Below are 5,629 nucleotides of genomic sequence, written 5' to 3'. Positions count from 1 at the left end.
TTTGGGTTCCTATTAACTATACCATTTTGTGTGAAATCCTTCTAAATGTGGAAGATTCTGGGGCTTCTATTTGTTTTCGGCCCCTGTGAGGTTGTTTGGTTGTTGAGAAAACGTAGGAAAAGAAAAGCAATTTTTGTGCCCAAATCACTTTAGTAGAGTTCTGTATTGTTTGATCAATTTGGGAAAACTTTGACAGCAGGTTTGGCTCATTTGATTGAATGAAGATTAAAGATTTTAAAATCATCTCTGCATTTCTATTATATGTAAAAGAACTCATATTATTGGGTGTATAATTGGTGTAAAATTTAAGTGGCTGTTTAGTCTAATTCATTATCTATCGGGTATGTTCATCCTAACTCTATGACACCGTCGGTACAATGGATTTAAAGCATGATGTTATGCATTGTAAGGTCTTGTCATTGCACTGCATCGAACAAACTAGCGTGTGGTTAATTTGCCTGCCTTTTTATGGAGCAATAACAGTTCATGAAAGACGACATTAATTCCTGATTACTGCGGCCCATGAAGCACTGTGCCGTGGCTGCCATATTCTGTCTGTTGACATGTGATGGAGACCATGTTACTATGTTATCAAGAGCAAAGGCAAGCAGAGAGGATTTAATCGGCAGTAATGTTCCAAAAGCAAGTGACCAGCACAACGCGTTACGACAAATAAGGAGTCCTTATCTGTGGACTTTATGAGCGGGGATAGAGACTGTTACCTGTTTGATAAAAGGCCACTGCTGCTTGAGGTTGATTTCATTTATGTCATTCCCCAAACATGACTTCTCTCAATAAAAAATAAAAAAAATTCCTTTACGAAGTGAGAGCTGTTACAACTCACCAGAGTGTATGTAGAAGTAGAACTTCTTCTCCATATGGGCCTCTCCCATTTCCATACATCATATAGAAGCCCATTCCCACAAACACACACATACCTTTTATTTATTTATTTATTTATTACCGTTCTCACATACCTTTTATTTACTTATTTATTTATTTTATATCATATACAAGTTCACGTTTTTCATGGATTTACACGGCAACGTGAGCAAAGTGAATTTTACTCCGTATGTTTACGCGATAATGCTTTCTAAAAAATAAATTATTTTTAAAAAAATTATTTTATTTTCTTATATTTAATAACAACTTTAAATAAGTTAAAAAATAATTTTTTTTAATTTCAATTATTTAGCTTGTTGTGAAATAAAGTATTTTTCAAAAAGTTTTAGTGAAAACAATCTCTCTTACAATAAATTATATTTTTTCTGTCAATTAAATAGTCATTTTTTTTAATGCTACAGAACACTAAAAAAAAAAATATATATATATATATATATAAATAAAAAACCATTTCTTATTATCCAAAGTTTTCCGCGAAACCAACAGAGTGGTTAATTTGTAAAACTTATTAACCAAAAAAAAAAAATAATTTGTAAAACTTAAAAGGAAAAAACTGAAGCAACAATGAGAAGGCAATGAATAAGGTGTACAAGCTACACGCTCGCCTCCTGAAGACTGGGTTTCACAATCATCCTCTATCTCTCCAACACCTCCTTCTATCGTGCGTCCCTGCTGCGCCTCAAAGCTTAACCTACGCACGGTCCCTCTTCGCTCACATTCCCTCGCCTGACACTTTTGCCTACAACACCATCATCAGAGCTCATGCCCACTCCTCTCCTTCTCACGCCCTTTCGTTCTTCTCTAAAATGCGCCACCATGACGTCTCATCCGACAAATTCACCTTCCCATTTGTTCTCACAGCCTGTGCTCGCCTTCAGGTGGGTCAGGAGCTTCACTCGCTCATCGTTAAGATGGGTTTTGATTCTGACATTTATGTTCAGAACTCGTTGATAGCTCTCTATGGTTGTCGCGGGTCTGTTCAGCACGCCTTAAAGGTGTTTGATGAAATGCTTCAGAGAGACTTGGTTTCATGGTCGTCTATGATTGGTTGCTTTGTGAATAATGGTTTTGATAATGAGGCTTTGGCTTTATTTCAACAAATGCAGATTCAGGAGGATATGAAACCCGATTATGTCACTATGATCAGCGTGATATCTGCAGTTTCAAGATTAGGGGAATTGGAATTGGGCCGATGGGTTGATACTTATATACGTAGAATTGGGATGGAGCTTACTGTTCCATTGGGTACTGCTCTCATTGATATGTATTCTAGATGTGGGTCTGTTGATGAGTCAATTCGAGTGTTCAATGAAATGCCTGTTAGAAATTTATTGACATGGTCAGCAATGATTAATGGCCTTGCAGTGCATGGCCGTAGTGGAGAAGCTCTTAAGTTTTTTTACAAGATGAAGAATTCTGGCCTACACCCGGATAATAATACTCTCACTGGTGTTTTAGTTGCTTGTAGCCATGGCGGTCTTGTTGAAGATGGTTGGAGAGTTTTTGAGAGCATTAGGAATGAGTATGGCATGAAACCACTGCTTGAACATTATGGTTGCATGGTTGATCTCCTTGGCCGTGCAGGCTTGCTCTATGAAGCCTATGACTTTGTGGAAAGAATGCCAATGAAGCCAAACTCTGTTATTTGGAGATCTTTGCTTGGAGCATGTGTAAGTCATAACCATGTTAAATTGGCAGAGAAAGTGAAGCAGAGGATCTATGTGCTCGATCCTTACCATGATGGTGATTATGTGCTTTTATCAAACGCATACGGCGGGGTTGGTAGATGGGATGAGAGGGAAGTGTTGAGGAATTCAATGAGGGAAAAAAGAGTAAGCAAGAAACCTGGTTATAGTTTAATTAATTTGGACCAAGTGACTCACGGGTTTGTTTCTGGGGATAGTTCTCATTCGAATCAGTGGAGGCAAGAAAATTCTTATTTTCAATAATTGGAAATTTAAGGCTTGGAGGTTCAAGATATACCCCTTATACATAATACATCTGATGTACTACATGACAATGAAGAGGAGGAGGAGCATGGTAAAAGTTATCACAGTGAGAAGTTGGCCGTTGCTATTGCACTCCTTAAACTTGAAAATAGGACTATAAGATTCATGACTGTCATAGTTTCATGAAGCATGTTTCAGATACATTTGATAAAGAAATCATCATCCATGACCGAAACCGGTTCCATCACTTTATTAAGGGATCATGTTCTTGTCAGGATTATTGGTGAAAAGCTATACCTTGTCGATCTTTTTTTTTTTTTTTTCTTCATTATTTTGTATTTAATCAAACTAACTGCGCAAATAAGCTCTTCATCATCAACACGCAGAAGTCCAGCACAACTCTCTTAAGAACCCAGATCAGTCATCTTTCTGGATGCTTACTTCTTGAAGAATGTGCTCCAAAGTTTTTGCTTCATTAATCATCAAAAAGTTACCTTTATTCATAAAAAAATTACTCAATCATCACCTCTCTATATCTCATTAGTTAATTTCAAAAAGATTGGTTGCATTTGTTAGAATAATAACAGCGGGTGAATGGGTGACACAGGACAAGCCAGAACAATTCAACAATAAAATAAAATTAAAATAGGAAAAATCCTACAAAAGCCATAAACCCAGTGCTAGGTGCCCTTTTTGTGTTTGTATTTATTTCATCTCATGAAGAATGTGTTGGAATACATAGTTTTGCATCTCATGCAAAACAAGTAACGAAAATTAATGGATCTATTTCATTCATGTGAGATAACATGAAATATCTTAATTTTAGAAACAAAGAATAGATAGGTGTATCTGGATGTAGTGAAATTCAAAATAAAGAAGAAGATTGAACTTGAGAAGACCTTCAATCTTCACCCAAATTTTACACATGTTCAAGGTGTGTGGCCTCTCTCAATCAGCTCTGTACACATCTTTTTTTCATAGAAAAACTTGTGTTCTTTCCAAAAATTGTTTTTCTTTTGTTTTCACTCATACGAACTAATAACTATCTAGACAGTTATTTTATTTAATAACTCTTATTAAATAATTAACTGATTATCTAATTGAGTTGACCTTTTGAGACAACTCAATTGGGCTATTGTTGTGTGGCTTGGGATGTGACCAAAGGGACAAATAAAGCTTTTACTCTAATGGGCTTCGGGCTTATCTGTCAATTCCTGATAAGCCCAAAGTTACCATTAATTATATATATATATATATATATATATATATATATTAATAGGTAAAGTTTAAAGAAAGTTCAATTAGAATTTAAAATTAGAATCTAATTTTGCGTCAAGTGTCTAAATTTATGTAAGGACCACACCATAATTATCTACTTAAATTTGTGTTATGTGTCCACTTAAGTTTTTTAATCTTTGTGCCAAGTGAGTTAATGAGTGCAAAATACTAAGAATATAATATTAATGAACTATAAAATAAAATAACTAATCACATATACCCAATAAAAATTACTACATAACAAAGATCACCACATGTTCTATCTTATTAAAAATTAAAAAAAGAAAAAGAAAAAAAAAAAGATCATAAGTAGTATTAAATTATGGTAAGAATTTCAATATGTGACTAATTATGTTTACTTTAAAAAAATAATAATTTGACTAATTATTTATATTTTTATGATAAAATTTGTGTTTAATTTTAAATGTATCTATACCTATATATGTGTTACATGCTATTTTTTTTTTTTAATAAATGGACTAATTATTTATATATTTATAATAAAAATTGTGTTTAGTTTTAAATGCATCCATGCGTTTGCATGGGTTACATGCTAGTCTATATATATAATAATAGGTGAAACTGAGACAAACTCAAATTAGAATTCTAAATTAGAGTTCCAATTTTGCACCATGTGTTCTAAATTATTTATTCTTAAAAAGTTTTATTTCTTAATTTTAGAATTAAACATGGAAGCACATCATAAATATTCATCCAAGTGAGTTATTAAATACAAAAATCAAAGAGTCTAGAATAATTGAATCGTAAAAAAAAAATACTTCACAGTAATAATAATAATTAAAAAAAAAACATGGACAATTTACATTTTATACTTTATAATATCCTTACAAATTTTTTTAAAGAGTTAACAAAATATAAAAATGACTATCAAAAGTATTTATATTATATATATAGGAATTATATTATGCATCTTATTGTATATCTTTAAGTGTATCCATGCATATGCATGGGGTTACAAGCTAGTATATATTAATAGCCAAAGCTGAGAAAAAATTCAATTAAATTCTAAATTAGAGTCTAATTTTGCGCCTTATGTCTCATCTAATTTTTTAAATTTGTGTGTCAAGTGAATTATTAGGTACAAAAATCTAAGAGTCTAAATTCAATTAGATTTTAAATTGAATTTTAATTAAAGTTCAATTTTGTGCCATAGGTCCCATCAAATTTTTAATTTTTGTGGAAAGTAAATTATTGGGTGCAAAAACCAAAGAGTTTAGATCTAATTAGATTCTAAATCATGTCTAATTTTGTGTCATGTGTCTCATCTAATTTTTAAATTTGTGTGTCAAGTGAATTATTAGGTGCAAAAATCAAAGAGTCTAAATTCAGTTAGATTCTAAATTGAATTTTAATTGAAGTTCAATTTTGTGCCAAGTGTTCCATCTAATGTTTTAATTTTTGTGGCAAATGCATTATTGGGTGCAAAAACCAAATATGCTAGATTCAATTATATTCTAAATCATGTTTAATTTTACACT

General features: G+C 32.4%; 1 pseudogene across 1 annotated transcript; it reads left to right on the top strand.

Annotated features, from left to right (window-relative positions):
* Positions 1-1,430: 1,430 nt before the first annotated feature.
* On the top strand, positions 1,431-3,287 carry LOC115981660 (annotated as a pseudogene). Its single transcript, XR_004089413.1, has one exon. The product of XR_004089413.1 is annotated as a pentatricopeptide repeat-containing protein At5g48910-like (transcript).
* Positions 3,288-5,629: the final 2,342 nt, after the last annotated feature.

The sequence above is a fragment of the Quercus lobata genome, chromosome 3 (assembly GCF_001633185.2).
Source record: "Quercus lobata isolate SW786 chromosome 3, ValleyOak3.0 Primary Assembly, whole genome shotgun sequence".
Lineage (NCBI taxonomy): Eukaryota > Viridiplantae > Streptophyta > Magnoliopsida > Fagales > Fagaceae > Quercus > Quercus lobata.
Note: the sequence above shows the minus strand (reverse complement) of the source record. Positions and strands in the feature narration are given on the sequence as shown.